Consider the following 19,166-nt stretch of genomic DNA (forward strand, 5'->3'; position numbering starts at 1 on the left):
CAAACTGGTTCTGATCATATGCAATTCTGTTTGAGAGTGTAGTTACCCCCTTCTGATTCTTCTACGAAAAGCAGTACCGCATTTGCATTCCTTGCGCAGGCGGCTCGGTTCAAAGACAGGGAAGAAGCTGATGCGCTGGTGTCACAGTGCACCACGGATTCCTGAACTTGTCTGTCTGTTAAATGTACCCCAAAGGCGTCTCTGAAAGGCCTCGTTTGGAAGCTGTCTGTCGTTATTCAACGTACGAGAATTGGCACCAGAGGTCCTGAATCATGTTTTGGAGCAGTTCGCACTTGAGTGGCTCTTTCAATCAGCAACAGCAATGAAAGAAATTACACTCTCAGAGGAACCTCTGGACCTGTGCTTTCATGGTGTCGCTAGTATTAAGGTGCGCCCCGAGACCTAAGCCACGTTGGAACTGAAACGGAGGAATCGACAGAGAGGTTACAGAATGACATCGCATCCATTTGGTTTTCTTGAAATCACTGAGGAGCAGGAAAATGTAAACGGCGAAGTCGAGTGGGGAAGTCAGGCAGTTGCAGCTCTGGAGAAACCCCTTCTTTGTGACTCACTCAGCAACCAGACACGTGAAGGTGACTCAGAGGCGTGAGAGCTCTTCACATCGAGAACAAAAAGCAATCAAGGGCAGTTAGCACCTCTTCCGGAGTGGGGGTGGGGTGAGGTAATTACCTTTTGACTTCTGTTACTATTTTCAGAAACTGCCTTTTAGATTGAGGTGAACAGAAAATGCATTTCTGATAAGCACCATGGAATTGAGCAAAATTTATTGAGTCGCTTCTCGTCGATTCCCACACAGGTTTCCAACTCAGTTGCTATCCATGTGGCTGATGTCCAGGAGTGAACATCTCTGCAGCAAATTGCACGGTTAGGGTAAAAGGCAAGGAAAGTGTCATCTCGAACTGGCTCCGAGGTCAGATCATGCTCACAATGTGATCTTTCGTTCTCGAATAGGAATGCGACCTCCGGTTTTAGGGTGGAGAACATTGTTTGGGACTCTTTTTCTGCAAAACAGATACAGTGACTGAAATTACGCTGCACGGTATGATGTGGAACACGGCTTTGTGCATTTTCCCTGTAGTCCGGTGTGCTTCATGTTCCGCGTAAACGTGAAACTTGCCCCGTTTCAAGCAATGGGTGAAATCATTTAGCAAAGCAAGAATCGAAATTGCAGTAATGTCAAGCAGATCGTGGTTATTTGACCAAATCATAACCGAACATATATTCTCACAGATACATTTGGAGCTGAAAGGAGTCTGAGAAGATAGACTCAGCTTACCATTGATTTTTGTCTGGATTGATGGGCTCTCATTATCTGCTGCGAAATTGATATTGTAGACGGGCACATCCCAGCAGCTGTGCGAGTCGGAGAGGGATCATGGAACCATTTTCATGTGACTTGGCATCTGTTGTTATGCAGGAGAGCACAGTTGGAAACGCAAGAAAATGGTGCGCGCGGCCGGCTGGTAGTGTGGCCGAGCGGTCTAAGGCGCTGGATCCAGGTTCCAGTCTCGAAAGGGGCGTGGGTTCGAATCCCACCACTGCCATTTCTGCAGATCAACTCCAACGCTGCAGCTTTTTTGTTAAAATGCTGTTTCTGTCCCCACTGTATTGATTTTGAAAACAAAAGTAAAATGGCTTTGCTTCCCGGGGAATTAACTGTGGTGTGGGATAGTGCCGAATATTTCAAAGTGTCTCTGTCTGTCATGATCGTGTTCGCCTCCCGCGCAGAAAATCGCAAGCAGCTGTGCTGTTCCAGGCAAGTTGAGCTTGTACTGGAACCGAATGGAGACCGGTATTTCATCGCTGTTGTGAAACAAAGTCCTGGGGTGACTCGACTCGTCGTTATTTGGTTTTTCGGCCAATGGGAAAATCGTTCCAACCAATTTCGATGTGATATGTTGTTGAATTTCTCCCATTTCCTTCGTTTCCGTCCTGGAGACATCGGAAGGGAAAGGTAATCTAATCGAGACTGTGATTGGTGAAATTCACTTTTTATGGCCCATTCTTATTAGGTTCTTTCTTTCTCTCTTTTCAGTATTGTCTGGGAAGTGGTGGTTCCCTAAGGCTGCAGTATGTGTGAAAGAGTAGTTTGGAATTGTCCTGTTGTTAGTTGTGAGATTACTTTATAAATCATGCCCTCGGACTGTCTCACATTTAGCATTCATGCATCTCTGTGTCTGAAAATGCATTAGGTATGCCAGCTTTGTTTGTGTTCCGTGTTAAATGCTTTCTGTTTTGCGATTCGCTCAATACTTTACGAGTTAACAGCGTTTCTGAGGAAACTTCCAGCTGCAAAAGTCCTTAACTGAGGATCTGGGAAAATTTCACAGAGTATGGTCAGTCGGAGCAAAAGTAAGGAAGTCGTTCCTTTCTGCAGTGTTTCGCAATACTACCTTTCCCGTGAGCATCGAACACAGTAAAGGATTGTGCCACAGACTGCGACGGCAAGCTCCGCTAAAAAGTAATCCTTTAAAGCAGGTGTAAGCAACACAACGTTTTTGGGGGACACCGCGTGGAAACAGATACTTCGGTGTATCTCGTCCATGCTCAGCACATAGCCAAATATAAACAAGTCCGGTTCCCCAGTATTTGGCCCCAAACCCTCTCAACCCATCCTATCCAGAAACTCATGCAATTTTCTGAGCCTCCTCCGCTTCCTCTGGGAGCTCATTCCATACACGCACAACCTTCTGTGTGGGAAATGTGCCTCAGGTCCTTTGTCAATTTCAGCCCACTCACCTTAAACCTATGCTCTCGAGTTTTCAACTCACCCCAACTTGGGTAAAACACGTAAATACTCAGTTTCCAACCCTTCCATTAGATCATGTCGCAGTCGTTACGCTGCAGGGAAAGTCGTCCCAGCCTAGTCGACCTCGCCCTACGGTCCAAACATTGACCACATCCTTGTCTATATTTTATCATCAATTTCACGTGTCTTTTTTTTATGTTTTGAAGATGTCAATTACGCTGGACAACAACGAGCTATTGGAAACAGAAAGGTGAAACGAAGAATGGCTTCAACTTTCAGTGCTGGATGCCCCTGAGCTGCCGGACGGGCGGCTGCGGCTTGTTTCTGGAGTGTAGTGGTCATCACGTTCGCCTCACACGCGAAAGGTCCCCAGTTCGAAACTGGGCAGAAACTGCTTTGTTCTTCATCGGCAGCCTTTTACATGGACAAGAACGGTGCTTTCTTGCTTGCTTTCCCATCTGCAAACCTGCCTTCGAAGTTGCTTGAACAAATCTGCTCGCGTAGTGAAATGTAATGCTTTTCCATTTAATGACTGTGCAAAGAATTGTAAAGTTTTTATCCAAACTGGTTCTGATCATATGCAATTCTGTTTGAGAGTGTAGTTACCCCCTTCTGATTCTTCTACGAAAAGCAGTACCGCATTCGCATTCCTTGCGCAGGCGGCTCGGTTCAAAGACAGGGAAGAAGCTGATGCGCTGGTGTCACAGCGCACCACGGATTCCTGAACTTGTCTGTCTGTTAAATGTACCCCAAAGGCGTCTCTGAAAGGCCTCGTTTGGAAGCTGTCTGTCGGTATTCAACGTACGAGAATTGGCACCAGAGGTCCTGAATCATGTTTTGGAGCAGTTCGCACTTGAGTGGCTCTTTCAATCAGCAACAGCAATGAAAGAAATTACACTCTCAGAGGAACCTCTGGACCTGTGCTTTCATGGTGTCGCTAGTATTAAGGTGCGCCCCGAGACCTAAGCCACGTTGGAACTGAAACGGAGGAATCGACAGAGAGGTTACAGAATGACATCGCATCCATTTGGTTTTCTTGAAATCACTGAGGAGCAGGAAAATGTAAACGGCGAAGTCGAGTGGGGAAGTCAGGCAGTTGCAGCTCTGGAGAAACTCCTTCTTTGTGACTCACTCAGCAACCAGACACGTGAAGGTGACTCAGAGGCGTGAGAGCTCTTCACATCGAGAACAAAAAGCAATCAAGGGCAGTTAGCACCTCTTCCGGAGTGGGGGTGGGGTGAGGTAATTACCTTTTGACTTTGTTACTATGTTGAGAAACTGCCTTTTAGATTGAGGTGAACAGAAAATGCATTTCTGATAAGCACCATGGAATTGAGCAAAATTTATTGAGTCGCTTCTCGTCGATTCCCACACAGGTTTCCAACTCAGTTGCTATCCATGTGGCTGATGTCCAGGAGTGAACATCTCTGCAGCAAATTGCACGGTTCGGGTAAAAGGCAAGGAAAGTGTCATCTCGAACTGGCTCCGAGGTCAGATCATGCTCACAATGTGATCTGTCGTTCTCGAATAGGAATGCGACCTCCGGTTTTAGGGTGGAGTACATTGTTTGGGACTCTTTTTCTGCAAAACATTCACCATGACTGAAATTACGCTGCACGGTATGATGTGGAACACGGCTTTGTGCATTTTCCCTGTAGTCCGGTGTGCTTCATGTTCCGCGTAAACGTGAAACTTGCCCTGTTTCAAGCAATGGGTGAAATCATTTAGCAAAGCCAGAATCGAAATTGCAGTAATGTCAAGCAGATCGTGGTTATTTGACCAAATCATAACCGAACATATATTCTCACAGATACATTTGGAGCTGAAAGGAGTCTGAGAAGATAGACTCAGCTTACCATTGATTTTTGTCTGGATTGATGGGCTCTCATTATCTGCTGCGAAATTGATATTGTAGACGGGCACATCCCAGCAGCTGTGCGAGTCGGAGAGGGATCATGGAACCATTTTCATGTGACTTGGCATCTGTTGTTATGCAGGAGAGCACAGTTGGAAACGCAAGAAAATGGTGCGCGCGGCCTGCTGGTAGTGTGGCCGAGCGGTCTAAGGCGCTGGATCCAGGTTCCAGTCCCGAAAGGGGCGTGGGTTCGAATCCCACCACTGCCATTTCTGCAGATCAACTCCAACGCTGCAGCTTTTTTGTTAAAATGTTGTTTCTGTCCCCACTGTATTGATGTTGAAAACAAAAGTAAAATGGCTTTGCTTCCCGGGGAATTAACTGTGGTGTGGGATAGTGCCGAATATTTCAAAGTGTCTCTGTCTGTCATGATCGTGTTCGCCTCCCGCGCAGAAAATCGCAAGCAGCTGTGCTGTTCCAGGCAAGTTGAGCTTGTACTGGAACCGAATGGAGACCGGTATTTCATCGCTGTTGTGAAACAAAGTCCTGGGGTGACTCGACTCGTCGTTATTTGGTTTTTCGGCCAATGGGAAAATCGTTCCAACGAATTTCGATGTGATATGTTGTTGAATTTCTCCCATTTCCTTCGTTTCCGTCCTGGAGACATCGGAAGGGAAAGGTAATCTAATCGAGACTGTGATTGGTGAAATTCACTTTTTATGGCCCATTCTTATTAGGTTCTTTCTTTCTCTCTTTTCAGTATTGTCTGGGAAGTGGTGGTTCCCTAAGGCTGCAGTATGTGTGAAAGAGTAGTTTGGAATTGTCCTGTTGTTAGTTGTGAGATTACTTTATAAATCATGCCCTCGGACTGTCTCACATTTAGCATTCATGCATCTCTGTGTCTGAAAATGCATTAGGTATGCCAGCTTTGTTTGTGTTCCGTGTTAAATGCTTTCTGTTTTGCGATTCGCTCAATACTTTACGAGTTAACAGCGTTTCTGAGGAAACTTCCAGCTGCAAAAGTCCTTAACTGAGGATCTGGGAAAATTTCACAGAGTATGGTCAGTCGGAGCAAAAGTAAGGAAGTCGTTCCTTTCTGCAGTGTTTCGCAATACTACCTTTCCCGTGAGCATCGAACACAGTAAAGGATTGTGCCACAGACTGCGACGGCAAGCTCCGCTAAAAAGTAATCCTTTAAAGCAGGTGTAAGCAACACAACGTTTTTGGGGGACACCGCGTGGAAACAGATACTTCGGTGTATCTCGTCCATGCTCAGCACATAGCCAAATATAAACAAGTCCGGTTCCCCAGTATTTGGCCCCAAACCCTCTCAACCCATCCTATCCAGAAACTCATGCAATTTTCTGAGCCTCCTCCGCTTCCTCTGGGAGCTCATTCCATACACGCACAACCTTCTGTGTGGGAAATGTGCCTCAGGTCCTTTGTCAATTTCAGCCCACTCACCTTAAACCTATGCTCTCGAGTTTTCAACTCACCCCAACTTGGGTAAAACACGTAAATACTCAGTTTCCAACCCTTCCATTAGATCATGTCGCAGTCGTTACGCTGCAGGGAAAGTCGTCCCAGCCTAGTCGACCTCGCCCTACGGTCCAAACATTGACCACATCCTTGTCTATATTTTATCATCAATTTCACGTGTCTTTTTTTTATGTTTTGAAGATGTCAATTACGCTGGACAACAACGAGCTATTGGAAACAGAAAGGTGAAACGAAGAATGGCTTCAACTTTCAGTGCTGGATGCCCCTGAGCTGCCGGACGGGCGGCTGCGGCTTGTTTCTGGAGTGTAGTGGTCATCACGTTCGCCTCACACGCGAAAGGTCCCCAGTTCGAAACTGGGCAGAAACTGCTTTGTTCTTCATCGGCAGCCTTTTACATGGACAAGAACGGTGCTTTCTTGCTTGCTTTCCCATCTGCAAACCTGCCTTCGAAGTTGCTTGAACAAATCTGCTCGCGTAGTGAAATGTAATGCTTTTCCATTTAATGACTGTGCAAAGAATTGTAAAGTTTTTATCCAAACTGGTTCTGATCATATGCAATTCTGTTTGAGAGTGTAGTTACCCCCTTCTGATTCTTCTACGAAAAGCAGTACCGCATTCGCATTCCTTGCGCAGGCGGCTCGGTTCAAAGACAGGGAAGAAGCTGATGCGCTGGTGTCACAGCGCACCACGGATTCCTGAACTTGTCTGTCTGTTAAATGTACCCCAAAGGCGTCTCTGAAAGGCCTCGTTTGGAAGCTGTCTGTCGGTATTCAACGTACGAGAATTGGCACCAGAGGTCCTGAATCATGTTTTGGAGCAGTTCGCACTTGAGTGGCTCTTTCAATCAGCAACAGCAATGAAAGAAATTACACTCTCAGAGGAACCTCTGGACCTGTGCTTTCATGGTGTCGCTAGTATTAAGGTGCGCCCCGAGACCTAAGCCACGTTGGAACTGAAACGGAGGAATCGACAGAGAGGTTACAGAATGACATCGCATCCATTTGGTTTTCTTGAAATCACTGAGGAGCAGGAAAATGTAAACGGCGAAGTCGAGTGGGGAAGTCAGGCAGTTGCAGCTCTGGATAAACTCCTTCTTTGTGACTCACTCAGCAACCAGACACGTGAAGGTGACTCGAGGCGTGAGAGCTCTTCACATCGAGAACAAAAAGCAATCAAGGGCAGTTAGCACCTCTTCCGGAGTGGGGGTGGGGTGAGGTAATTACCTTTTGACTTTGTTACTATGTTGAGAAACTGCCTTTTAGATTGAGGTGAACAGAAAATGCATTTCTGATAAGCACCATGGAATTGAGCAAAATTTATTGAGTCGCTTCTCGTCGATTCCCACACAGGTTTCCAACTCAGTTGCTATCCATGTGGCTGATGTCCAGGAGTGAACATCTCTGCAGCAAATTGCACGGTTAGGGTAAAAGGCACGGAAAGTGTCATCTCGAACTGGCTCCGAGGTCAGAGCATGCTCACAATGTGATCTGTCGTTCTCGAATAGGAATGCGACCTCCGGTTTTAGGGTGGAGAACATTGTTTGGGACTCTTTTTCTGCAAAACAGACACAGTGACTGAAATTACGCTGCACGGTATGATGTGGAACACGGCTTTGTGCATTTTCCCTTTAGTCCGGTGTGCTTCATGTTCCGCGTAAACGTGAAACTTGCCCCGTTTCAAGCAATGGGTGAAATCATTTAGCAAAGCAAGAATCGAAATTGCAGTAATGTCAAGCAGATCGTGGTTATTTGACCAAATCATAACCGAACATATATTCTCACAGATACATTTGGAGCTGAAAGGAGTCTGAGAAGATAGACTCAGCTTACCATTGATTTTTGTCTGGATTGATGGGCTCTCATTATCTGCTGCGAAATTGATATTGTAGACGGGCACATCCCAGCAGCTGTGCGAGTCGGAGAGGGATCATGGAACCATTTTCATGTGACTTGGCATCTGTTGTTATGCAGGAGAGCACAGTTGGAAACGCAAGAAAATGGTGCACGCGGCCGGCTGGTAGTGTGGCCGAGCGGTCTAAGTCGCTGGATCCAGGTTCCAGTCTCGAAAGGGGCGTGGGTTCGAATCCCACCACTGCCATTTCTGCAGATCAACTCCAACGCTGCAGCTTTTTTGTTGAAATGCTGTTTCTGTCCCCACTGTATTGATGTTGAAAACAAAAGTAAAATGGCTTTGCTTCCCGGGGAATTAACTGTGGTGTGGGATAGTGCCGAATATTTCAAGTGTCTCTGTCTGTCATGATCGTGTTCGCCTCCCGCGCAGAAAATCGCAAGCAGCTGTGCTGTTCCAGGCAAGTTGAGCTTGTACTGGAACCGAATGGAGACCGGTATTTCATCGCTGTTGTGAAACAAAGTCCTGGGGTGACTCGACTCGTCGTTATTTGGTTTTTCGGCCAATGGGAAAATCGTTCCAACGAATTTCGATGTGATATGTTGTTGAATTTCTCCCATTTCCTTCGTTTCCGTCCTGGAGACATCGGAAGGGAAAGGTAATCTAATCGAGACTGTGATTGGTGAAATTCACTTTTTATGGCCCATTCTTATTAGGTTCTTTCTTTCTCTCTTTTCAGTATTGTCTGGGAAGTGGTGGTTCCCTAAGGCTGCAGTATGTGTGAAAGAGTAGTTTGGAATTGTCCTGTTGTTAGTTGTGAGATTACTTTATAAATCATGCCCTCGGACTGTCTCACATTTAGCATTCATGCATCTCTGTGTCTGAAAATGCATTAGGTATGCCAGCTTTGTTTGTGTTCCGTGTTAAATGCTTTCTGTTTTGCGATTCGCTCAATACTTTACGAGTTAACAGCGTTTCTGAGGAAACTTCCAGTTGCAAAAGTCCTTAACTGAGGATCTGGGAAAATTTCACAGAGTATGGTCAGTCGGAGCAAAAGTAAGGAAGTCGTTCCTTTCTGCAGTGTTTCGCAATACTACCTTTCCCGTGAGCATCGAACACAGTAAAGGATTGTGCCACAGACTGCGACGGCAAGCTCCGCTAAAAAGTAATCCTTTAAAGCAGGTGTAAGCAACACAACGTTTTTGGGGGACACCGCGTGGAAACAGATACTTCGGTGTATCTCGTCCATGCTCAGCACATAGCCAAATATAAACAAGTCCGGTTCCCCAGTATTTGGCCCCAATCCCTCTCAACCCATCCTATCCAGAAACTCATGCAATTTTCTGAGCCTCCTCCGCTTCCTCTGGGAGCTCATTCCATACACGCACAACCTTCTGTGTGGGAAATGTGCCTCAGGTCCTTTGTCAATTTCAGCCCACTCACCTTAAACCTATGCTCTCGAGTTTTCAACTCACCCCAACTTGGGTAAAACACGTAAATACTCAGTTTCCAACCCTTCCATTAGATCATGTCGCAGTCGTTACGCTGCAGGGAAAGTCGTCCCAGCCTAGTCGACCTCGCCCTACGGTCCAAACGTTGACCACATCCTTGTCTATATTTTATCATCAATTTCACGTGTCTTTTTTTTATGTTTTGAAGATGTCAATTACGCTGGACAACAACGAGCTATTGGAAACAGAAAGGTGAAACGAAGAATGGCTTCAACTTTCAGTGCTGGATGCCCCTGAGCTGCCGGACGGGCGGCTGCGGCTTGTTTCTGTAGTGTAGTGATCATCACGTTCGCCTCACACGCGGTTGGTCCCCAGTTCGAAACTGGGCGGAAGCTGCTTTGTTGTTCATCGGCAGCCTTTTACATGGACAAGAACGGTGCTTTCTTGCTTGCTTTCCCATCTGCAAACCTGCCTTCGAAGTTGCTTGAACAAATCTGCTCGCGTAGTGAAATGTAATGCAATTCCATTTAATGACTGTGCAAAGAATTGTAAAGTTTTTATCCAAACTGGTTCTGAAAATATGCAATTCTGTTTGAGAGTGTAGTTACCCCCTTCTGATTCTTCTACGAAAAGCAGTACCGCATTTGCATTCCTTGCGCAGGCGGCCCGGTTCAAAGACAGGGAAGGAGCTGATGCGCTGGTGTCACAGTTCACCACGGATTCCTGAACTTGTCTGTCTGTTAAATGTACCCCAAAGGCGTCTCTGAAAGGCCTCGTTTGGAAGCTGTCTGTCGTTATTCAACGTACGAGAATTGGCACCAGAGGTCCTGAATCATGTTTTGGAGCAGTTCGCACTTGAGTGGCTCTTTCAATCAGCAACAGCAATGAAAGAAATTACACTCTCAGAGGAACCTCTGGACCTGTGCTTTCATGGTGTCGCTAGTATTAAGGTGCGCCCCGAGACCTAAGCCACGTTGGAACTGAAACGGAGGAATCGACAGAGAGGTTACAGAATGACATCGCATCCATTTGGTTTTCTTGAAATCACTGAGGAGCAGGAAAATGTAAACGGCGAAGTCGAGTGGGGAAGTCAGGCAGTTGCAGCTCTGGAGAAACTCCTTCTTTGTGACTCACTCAGCAACCAGACACGTGAAGGTGACTCAGAGGCGTGAGAGCTCTTCACATCGAGAACAAAAAGCAATCAAGGGCAGTTAGCACCTCTTCCGGAGTGGGGGTGGGGTGAGGTAATTACCTTTTGACTTTGTTACTATGTTGAGAAACTGCCTTTTAGATTGAGGTGAACAGAAAATGCATTTCTAAAAAGCACCATGGAATTGAGCAAAATTTATTGAGTCGCTTCTCGTCGATTCCCACACAGGTTTCCAACTCAGTTGCTATCCATGTGGCTGATGTCCAGGAGTGAACATCTCTGCAGCAAATTGCACGGTTAGGGTAAAAGGCACGGAAAGTGTCATCTCGAACTGGCTCCGAGGTCAGATCATGCTCACAATGTGATCTGTCGTTCTCGAATAGGAATGCGACCTCCGGTTTTAGGGTGGAGAACATTGTTTGGGACTCTTTTTCTGCAAAACAGACACAGTGACTGAAATTACGCTGCACGGTATGATGTGGAACACGGCTTTGTGCATTTTCCCTGTAGTCCGGTGTGCTTCATGTTCCGCGTAAACGTGAAACTTGCCCTGTTTCAAGCAATGGTTGAAATCATTTAGCAAAGCAAGAATCGAAATTGCAGTAATGTCAAGCAGCTCGTGGTTATTTGACCAAATCATAACCGAACATATATTCTCACAGATACATTTGGAGCTGAAAGGAGTCTGAGAAGATAGACTCAGCTTACCATTGATTTTTGTCTGGATTGATGGGCTCTCATTATCTGCTGCGAAATTGATATTGTAGACGGGCACATCCCAGCAGCTGTGCGAGTCGGAGAGGGATCATGGAACCATTTTCATGTGACTTGGCATCTGTTGTTATGCAGGAGAGCACAGTTGGAAACGCAAGAAAATGGTGCGCGCGGCCGGCTGGTAGTGTGGCCGAGCGGTCTAAGGCGCTGGATCCAGGTTCCAGTCTCGAAAGGGGCGTGGGTTCGAATCCCACCACTGCCATTTCTGCAGATCAACTCCAACGCTGCAGCTTTTTTGTTAAAATGCTGTTTCTGTCCCCACTGTATTGATTTTGAAAACAAAAGTAAAATGGCTTTGCTTCCCGGGGAATTAACTGTGGTGTGGGATAGTGCCGAATATTTCAAAGTGTCTCTGTCTGTCATGATCGTGTTCGCCTCCCGCGCAGAAAATCGCAAGCAGCTGTGCTGTTCCAGGCAAGTTGAGCTTGTACTGGAACCGAATGGAGACCGGTATTTCATCGCTGTTGTGAAACAAAGTCCTGGGGTGACTCGACTCGTCGTTATTTGGTTTTTCGGCCAATGGGAAAATCGTTCCAACGAATTTCGATGTGATATGTTGTTGAATTTCTCCCATTTCCTTCGTTTCCGTCCTGGAGACATCGGAAGGGAAAGGTAATCTAATCGAGACTGTGATTGGTGAAATTCACTTTTTATGGCCCATTCTTATTAGGTTCTTTCTTTCTCTCTTTTCAGTATTGTCTGGGAAGTGGTGGTTCCCTAAGGCTGCAGTATGTGTGAAAGAGTAGTTTGGAATTGTCCTGTTGTTAGTTGTGAGATTACTTTATAAATCATGCCCTCGGACTGTCTCACATTTAGCATTCATGCATCTCTGTGTCTGAAAATGCATTAGGTATGCCAGCTTTGTTTGTGTTCCGTGTTAAATGCTTTCTGTTTTGCGATTCGCTCAATACTTTACGAGTTAACAGCGTTTCTGAGGAAACTTCCAGCTGCAAAAGTCCTTAACTGAGGATCTGGGAAAATTTCACAGAGTATGGTCAGTCGGAGCAAAAGTAAGGAAGTCGTTCCTTTCTGCAGTGTTTCGCAATACTACCTTTCCCGTGAGCATCGAACACAGTAAAGGATTGTGCCACAGACTGCGACGGCAAGCTCCGCTAAAAAGTAATCCTTTAAAGCAGGTGTAAGCAACACAACGTTTTTGGGGGACACCGCGTGGAAACAGATACTTCGGTGTATCTCGTCCATGCTCAGCACATAGCCAAATATAAACAAGTCCGGTTCCCCAGTATTTGGCCCCAAACCCTCTCAACCCATCCTATCCAGAAACTCATGCAATTTTCTGAGCCTCCTCCGCTTCCTCTGGGAGCTCATTCCATACACGCACAACCTTCTGTGTGGGAAATGTGCCTCAGGTCCTTTGTCAATTTCAGCCCACTCACCTTAAACCTATGCTCTCGAGTTTTCAACTCACCCCAACTTGGGTAAAACACGTAAATACTCAGTTTCCAACCCTTCCATTAGATCATGTCGCAGTCGTTACGCTGCAGGGAAAGTCGTCCCAGCCTAGTCGACCTCGCCCTACGGTCCAAACATTGACCACATCCTTGTCTATATTTTATCATCAATTTCACGTGTCTTTTTTTTATGTTTTGAAGATGTCAATTACGCTGGACAACAACGAGCTATTGGAAACAGAAAGGTGAAACGAAGAATGGCTTCAACTTTCAGTGCTGGATGCCCCTGAGCTGCCGGATGGGCGGCTGCGGCTTGTTTCTGTAGTGTAGTGGTCATCACGTTCGCCTCACACGCGAAAGGTCCCCAGTTCGAAACTGGGCAGAAACTGCGTTGTTCTTCATCGGCAGCCTTTTACATGGACAAGAACGGTGCTTTCTTGCTTGCTTTCCCATCTGCAAACCTGCCTTCGAAGTTGCTTGAACAAATCTGCTCGCGTAGTGAAATGTAATGCAATTCCATTTAATGACTGTGCAAAGAATTGTAAAGTTTTTATCCAAACTGGTTCTGAAAATATGCAATTCTGTTTGAGAGTGTAGTTACCCCCTTCTGATTCTTCTACGAAAAGCAGTACCGCATTTGCATTCCTTGCGCAGGCGGCTCGGTTCAAAGACAGGGAAGAAGCTGATGCGCTGGTGTCACAGTGCACCACGGATTCCTGAACTTGTCTGTCTGTTAAATGTACCCCAAAGGCGTCTCTGAAAGGCCTCGTTTGGAAGCTGTCTGTCGTTATTCAACGTACGAGAATTGGCACCAGAGGTCCTGAATCATGTTTTGGAGCAGTTCGCACTTGAGTGGCTCTTTCAATCAGCAACAGCAATGAAAGAAATTACACTCTCAGAGGAACCTCTGGACCTGTGCTTTCATGGTGTCGCTAGTATTAAGGTGCGCCCCGAGACCTAAGCCACGTTGGAACTGAAACGGAGGAATCGACAGAGAGGTTACAGAATGACATCGCATCCATTTGGTTTTCTTGAAATCACTGAGGAGCAGGAAAATGTAAACGGCGAAGTCGAGTGGGGAAGTGAGGCAGTTGCAGCTCTGGAGAAACTCCTTCTTTGTGATTCACTCAGCAACCAGACACGTGAAGGTGACTCAGAGGCGTGAGAGCTCTTCACATCGAGAACAAAAAGCAATCAAGGGCAGTTAGCACCTCTTCCGGAGTGGGGGTGGGGTGAGGTAATTACCTTTTGACTTTGTTACTATGTTGAGAAACTGCCTTTTAGATTGAGGTGAACAGAAAATGCATTTCTAATAAGCACCATGGAATTGAGCAAAATTTATTGAGTCGCTTCTCGTCGATTCCCACACAGGTTTCCAACTCAGTTGCTATCCATGTGGCTGATGTCCAGGAGTGAACATCTCTGCAGCAAATTGCACGGTTAGGGTAAAAGGCAAGGAAAGTGGCATCTAGAACTGGCTCCGAGGGCAGAGCATCGTCACAATGGGATCTGTCGTTCTCGAATAGGAATGCGACCTCCGGTTTTAGGGTGGAGAACATTGTTTGGGACTCTTTTTCTGCAAAACAGACACAGTGACTGAAATTACGCTGCACGGTATGATGTGGAACACGGCTTTGTGCATTTTCCCTGTAGTCCGGTGTGCTTCATGTTCCGCGTAAAAGTGAAACTTGCCCTGTTTCAAGCAATGGGTGAAATCATTTAGCAAAGCAAGAATCGAAATTGCAGTAATGTCAAGCAGCTCGTGGTTATTTGACCAAATCATAACCGAACATATATTCTCACAGATACATTTGGAGCTGAAAGGAGTCTGAGAAGATAGACTCAGCTTACCATTGATTTTTGTCTGGATTGATGGGCTCTCATTATCTGCTGCGAAATTGATATTGTAGACGGGCACATCCCAGCAGCTGTGCGAGTCGGAGAGGGATCATGGAACCATTTTCATGTGACTTGGCTTCTGTTGTTATGCAGGAGAGCACAGTTGGAAACGCAAGAAAATGGTGCGCGCGGCCGGCTGGTAGTGTGGCCGAGCGGTCGAAGGCGCTGGATCCAAGGTTCCAGTCTCGAAAGGGGCGTGGGTTCGAATCCCACCACTGCCATTTCTGCAGATCAACTCCAACGCTGCAGCTTTTTTGTTAAAATGCTGTTTCTGTCCCCACTGTATTGATGTTGAAAACAAAAGTAAAATGGCTTTGCTTCCCGGGGAATTAACTGTGGTGTGGGATAGTGCCGAATATTTCAAAGTGTCTCTGTCTGTCATGATCGTGTTCGCCTCCCGCGCAGAAAATCGCAAGCAGCTGTGCTGTTCCAGGCAAGTTGAGCTTGTACTGGAACCGAATGGAGACCGGTATTTCATCGCTGTTGTGAAACAAAGTCCTGGGGTGACTCGACTCGTCGTTATTTGGTTTTTCGGCCAATGGGAAAATCGTTCCAACGAATTTCGATGTGATATGTTGTTGAATTTCTCCCATTTCCTTCGTTTCCGTCCTGGAGACATCGGAAGGGAAAGGTAATCTAATCGAGACTGTGATTGGTGAAATTCACTTTTTATGGCCCATTCTTATTAGGTTCTTTCTTTCTCTCTTTTCAGTATTGTCTGGGAAGTGGTGGTTCCCTAAGGCTGCAGTATGTGTGAAAGAGTAGTTTGGAATTGTCCTGTTGTTAGTTGTGAGATTACTTTATAAATCATGCCCTCGGACTGTCTCACATTTAGCATTCATGCATCTCTGTGTCTGAAAATGCATTAGGTATGCCAGCTTTGTTTGTGTTCCGTGTTAAATGCTTTCTGTTTTGCGATTCGCTCAATACTTTACGAGTTAACAGCGTTTCTGAGGAAACTTCCAGCTGCAAAAGTCCTTAACTGAGGATCTGGGAAAATTTCACAGAGTATGGTCAGTCGGAGCAAAAGTAAGGAAGTCGTTCCTTTCTGCAGTGTTTCGCAATACTACCTTTCCCGTGAGCATCGAACACAGTAAAGGATTGTGCCACAGACTGCGACGGCAAGCTCCGCTAAAAAGTAATCCTTTAAAGCAGGTGTAAGCAACACAACGTTTTTGGGGGACACCGCGTGGAAACAGATACTTCGGTGTATCTCGTCCATGCTCAGCACATAGCCAAATATAAACAAGTCCGGTTCCCCAGTATTTGGCCCCAAACCCTCTCAACCCATCCTATCCAGAAACTCATGCAATTTTCTGAGCCTCCTCTGCTTCCTCTGGGAGCTCATTCCATACACGCACAACCTTCTGTGTGGGAAATGTGCCTCAGGTCCTTTGTCAATTTCAGCCCACTCACCTTAAACCTATGCTCTCGAGTTTTCAACTCACCCCAACTTGGGTAAAACACGTAAATACTCAGTTTCCAACCCTTCCATTAGATCATGTCGCAGTCGTTACGCTGCAGGGAAAGTCGTCCCAGCCTAGTCGACCTCGCCCTACGGTCCAAACATTGACCACATCCTTGTCTATATTTTATCATCAATTTCACGTGTCTTTTTTTTATGTTTTGAAGATGTCAATTACGCTGGACAACAACGAGCTATTGGAAACAGAAAGGTGAAACGAAGAATGGCTTCAACTTTCAGTGCTGGATGCCCCTGAGCTGCCGGATGGGCGGCTGCGGCTTGTTTCTGTAGTGTAGTGGTCATTACGTTCGCCTCACACGCGAAAGGTCCCCAGTTCGAAACTGGGCAGAAACTGCTTTGTTCTTCATCGGCAGCCTTTTACATGGACAAGAACGGTGCTTTCTTGCTTGCTTTCCCATCTGCAAACCTGCCTTCGAAGTTGCTTGAACAAATCTGCTCGCGTAGTGAAATGTAATGCAATTCCATTTAATGACTGTGCAAAGAATTGTAAAGTTTTTATCCAAACTGGTTCTGATCATATGCAATTCTGTTTGAGAGTGTAGTTACCCCCTTCTGATTCTTCTACGAAAAGCAGTACCGCATTTGCATTCCTTGCGCAGGCGGCTCGGTTCAAAGACAGGGAAGAAGCTGATGCACTGGTGTCACAGTTCACCACGGATTCCTGAACTTGTCTGTCTGTTAAATGTACCCCAAAGGCGTCTCTGAAAGGCCTCGTTTGGAAGCTGTCTGTCGTTATTCAACGTACGAGAATTGGCACCAGAGGTCCTGAATCATGTTTTGGAGCAGTTCGCACTTGAGTGGCTCTTTCAATCAGCAACAGCAATGAAAGAAATTACACTCTCAGAGGAACCTCTGGACCTGTGCTTTCATGGTGTCGCTAGTATTAAGGTGCGCCCCGAGACCTAAGCCACGTTGGAACTGAAACGGAGGAATCGACAGAGAGGTTACAGAATGACATCGCATCCATTTGGTTTTCTTGAAATCACTGAGGAGCAGGAAAATGTAAACGGCGAAGTCGAGTGGGGAAGTCAGGCAGTTGCAGCTCTGGAGAAACTCCTTCTTTGTGATTCACTCAGCAACCAGACACGTGAAGGTGACTCAGAGGCGTGAGAGCTCTTCACATCGAGAACAAAAAGCAATCAAGGGCAGTTAGCACCTCTTCCGGAGTGGGGGTGGGGTGAGGTAATTACCTTTTGACTTTGTTACTATGTTGAGAAACTGCCTTTTAGATTGAGGTGAACAGAAAATGCATTTCTAATAAGCACCATGGAATTGAGCAAAATTTATTGAGTCGCTTCTCGTCGATTCCCACACAGGTTTCCAACTCAGTTGCTATCCATGTGGCTGATGTCCAGGAGTGAACATCTCTGCAGCAAATTGCACGGTTAGGGTAAAAGGCACGGAAAGTGTCATCTCGAACTGGCTCCGAGGTCAGAGCATCGTCACAATGTGATCTGTCGTTCTCGAATAGGAATGCGACCTCCGGTTTTAGGGTGGAGTACATTGTTTGGGACTCTTTTTCTGCAAAACAGACACAGTGACTGAAATTACGCTGCACGGTATGATGTGGAACACGGCTTTGTGCATTTTCCCTGTAGTCCGGTGTGCTTCATGTTCCGTGTAAACGTGAAACTTGCCCTGTTTCAAGCAATGGGTGAAATCATTTAGCAAAGCAAGAATCGAAATTGCAGTAATGTCAAGCAGCTCGTGGTTATTTGACCAAATCATAACCGAACATATATTCTCACAGATACATTTGGAGCTGAAAGGAGTCTGAGAAGATAGACTCAGCTTACCATTGATTTTTGTCTGGATTGATGGGCTCTCATTACCTGTTTCGAAATTGATATCGTAGACGGGCACATCCCAGCAGCTGTGCGAGTCGGAGAGGGATCAAGGAACCCTTTTCATGTGACTTGGCATCTGTTGTTATGCTGGAGAGCACAGTTGGAAATGCAAGAAAATGGTGCGCGCGGCCGGCTGGTAGTGTGGCCGAGCGGTCTAAGGCGCTGGATCCAGGTTCCAGTCTCGAAAGGGGCGTGGGTTCGAATCCCACCACTGCCATTTCTGCAGATCAACTCCAACGCTGCAGCTTTTTTGTTAAAATGCTGTTTCTGTCCCCTCTGTATTGATGTTGAAAACAAAAGAAAAATGGCTTTGCTTCCCGGGGAATTAACTGTGGTGTGGGATAGTGCCGAATATTTCAAAGTGTCTCTGTCTGTCATGATCGTGTTCGCCTCACCGCGCAGAGAATCGCAAGCAGCTGTGCTGTTCCAGGCAAGTTGAGCTTGGACTGGAACCGAATGGAGACTGTTACTTCATCGCTGTTGTGAAACAAAGTCCTGGGGTGACTCGATTCGTCGCTATTTGTTTTTTTGGCCAATGGGAAAATCATTCCAACGAATTTCGATGTGATATGTTGTTGAATTTCTCCCATTTCCTTCGTTTTCGTCCTGGAGACATCGGAAGGGAAAGGTAATCTAATCGAGACTGTGATTTGTGAAATTCACTTTTTATGGCCCATTCTTATTAGGTTCTTTCTTTCTCTGGGAAGTGGTGGTTCCCTAAGGCTACAGTATGTGTGAAAGAGTAGTTTGGAATTGTCCTGTTGTTAGTTGTGACATTACTTTATAAATCATGCCCTCGGACTGTCTCACATTTTGCATTCATGCATCTCTGTGTCTGAAAATGCATTAGGTATGCCAGCTTTGTTTGTGTTCCGTGTTAAATGCTTTCTGTTTTGCGATTCGCTCAATACTTTACGAGTTAACAGGGTTTCTGAGGAAACTTACAGCTGCAAAAGTCCTTAACTGAGGATCTGGGAAAATTTCACAGAGTATGGTCAGTCGGAGCAAAAGTAAGGAAGTCGTTCCATCCTCACCGACTTATAACTCTTATAGTTCCTCACACTATCTCACCTCTTCCATTCCCATCTGTCCTAGAGATCTCTAAAATTTCTTTATTCTTGTTTAAACTTCTGATCACCTAAAATCTCTCACTTTTTAAATTTGTAAGCCCTTC

General features: G+C 46.0%; 7 non-coding genes across 7 annotated transcripts; all 7 read left to right on the plus strand.

The window, feature by feature from the left end:
• Positions 1-1,483: 1,483 nt before the first annotated feature.
• On the plus strand, positions 1,484-1,565 carry trnal-cag (transfer RNA leucine (anticodon CAG)). The gene has a single exon. It is a non-coding gene; the product is annotated as a tRNA-Leu (tRNA).
• A 3,247-nt stretch (positions 1,566-4,812) lies between these two features.
• Positions 4,813-4,894, plus strand: trnal-cag (transfer RNA leucine (anticodon CAG)). The gene has a single exon. It is a non-coding gene; the product is annotated as a tRNA-Leu (tRNA).
• Positions 4,895-11,468: 6,574 nt separating this feature from the next.
• On the plus strand, positions 11,469-11,550 carry trnal-cag (transfer RNA leucine (anticodon CAG)). The gene has a single exon. It is a non-coding gene; the product is annotated as a tRNA-Leu (tRNA).
• Positions 11,551-13,075: 1,525 nt separating this feature from the next.
• On the plus strand, positions 13,076-13,148 carry trnav-cac (transfer RNA valine (anticodon CAC)). The gene has a single exon. It is a non-coding gene; the product is annotated as a tRNA-Val (tRNA).
• Positions 13,149-14,797: 1,649 nt separating this feature from the next.
• On the plus strand, positions 14,798-14,880 carry trnal-caa (transfer RNA leucine (anticodon CAA)). The gene has a single exon. It is a non-coding gene; the product is annotated as a tRNA-Leu (tRNA).
• Positions 14,881-16,405: 1,525 nt separating this feature from the next.
• trnav-cac (transfer RNA valine (anticodon CAC)) lies at positions 16,406-16,478 on the plus strand. The gene has a single exon. It is a non-coding gene; the product is annotated as a tRNA-Val (tRNA).
• A 1,649-nt stretch (positions 16,479-18,127) lies between these two features.
• On the plus strand, positions 18,128-18,209 carry trnal-cag (transfer RNA leucine (anticodon CAG)). The gene has a single exon. It is a non-coding gene; the product is annotated as a tRNA-Leu (tRNA).
• Positions 18,210-19,166: the final 957 nt, after the last annotated feature.

This window comes from Chiloscyllium punctatum, chromosome 13 (assembly GCF_047496795.1).
Source record: "Chiloscyllium punctatum isolate Juve2018m chromosome 13, sChiPun1.3, whole genome shotgun sequence".
NCBI classification, from domain to species: Eukaryota; Metazoa; Chordata; class Chondrichthyes; order Orectolobiformes; family Hemiscylliidae; genus Chiloscyllium; species Chiloscyllium punctatum.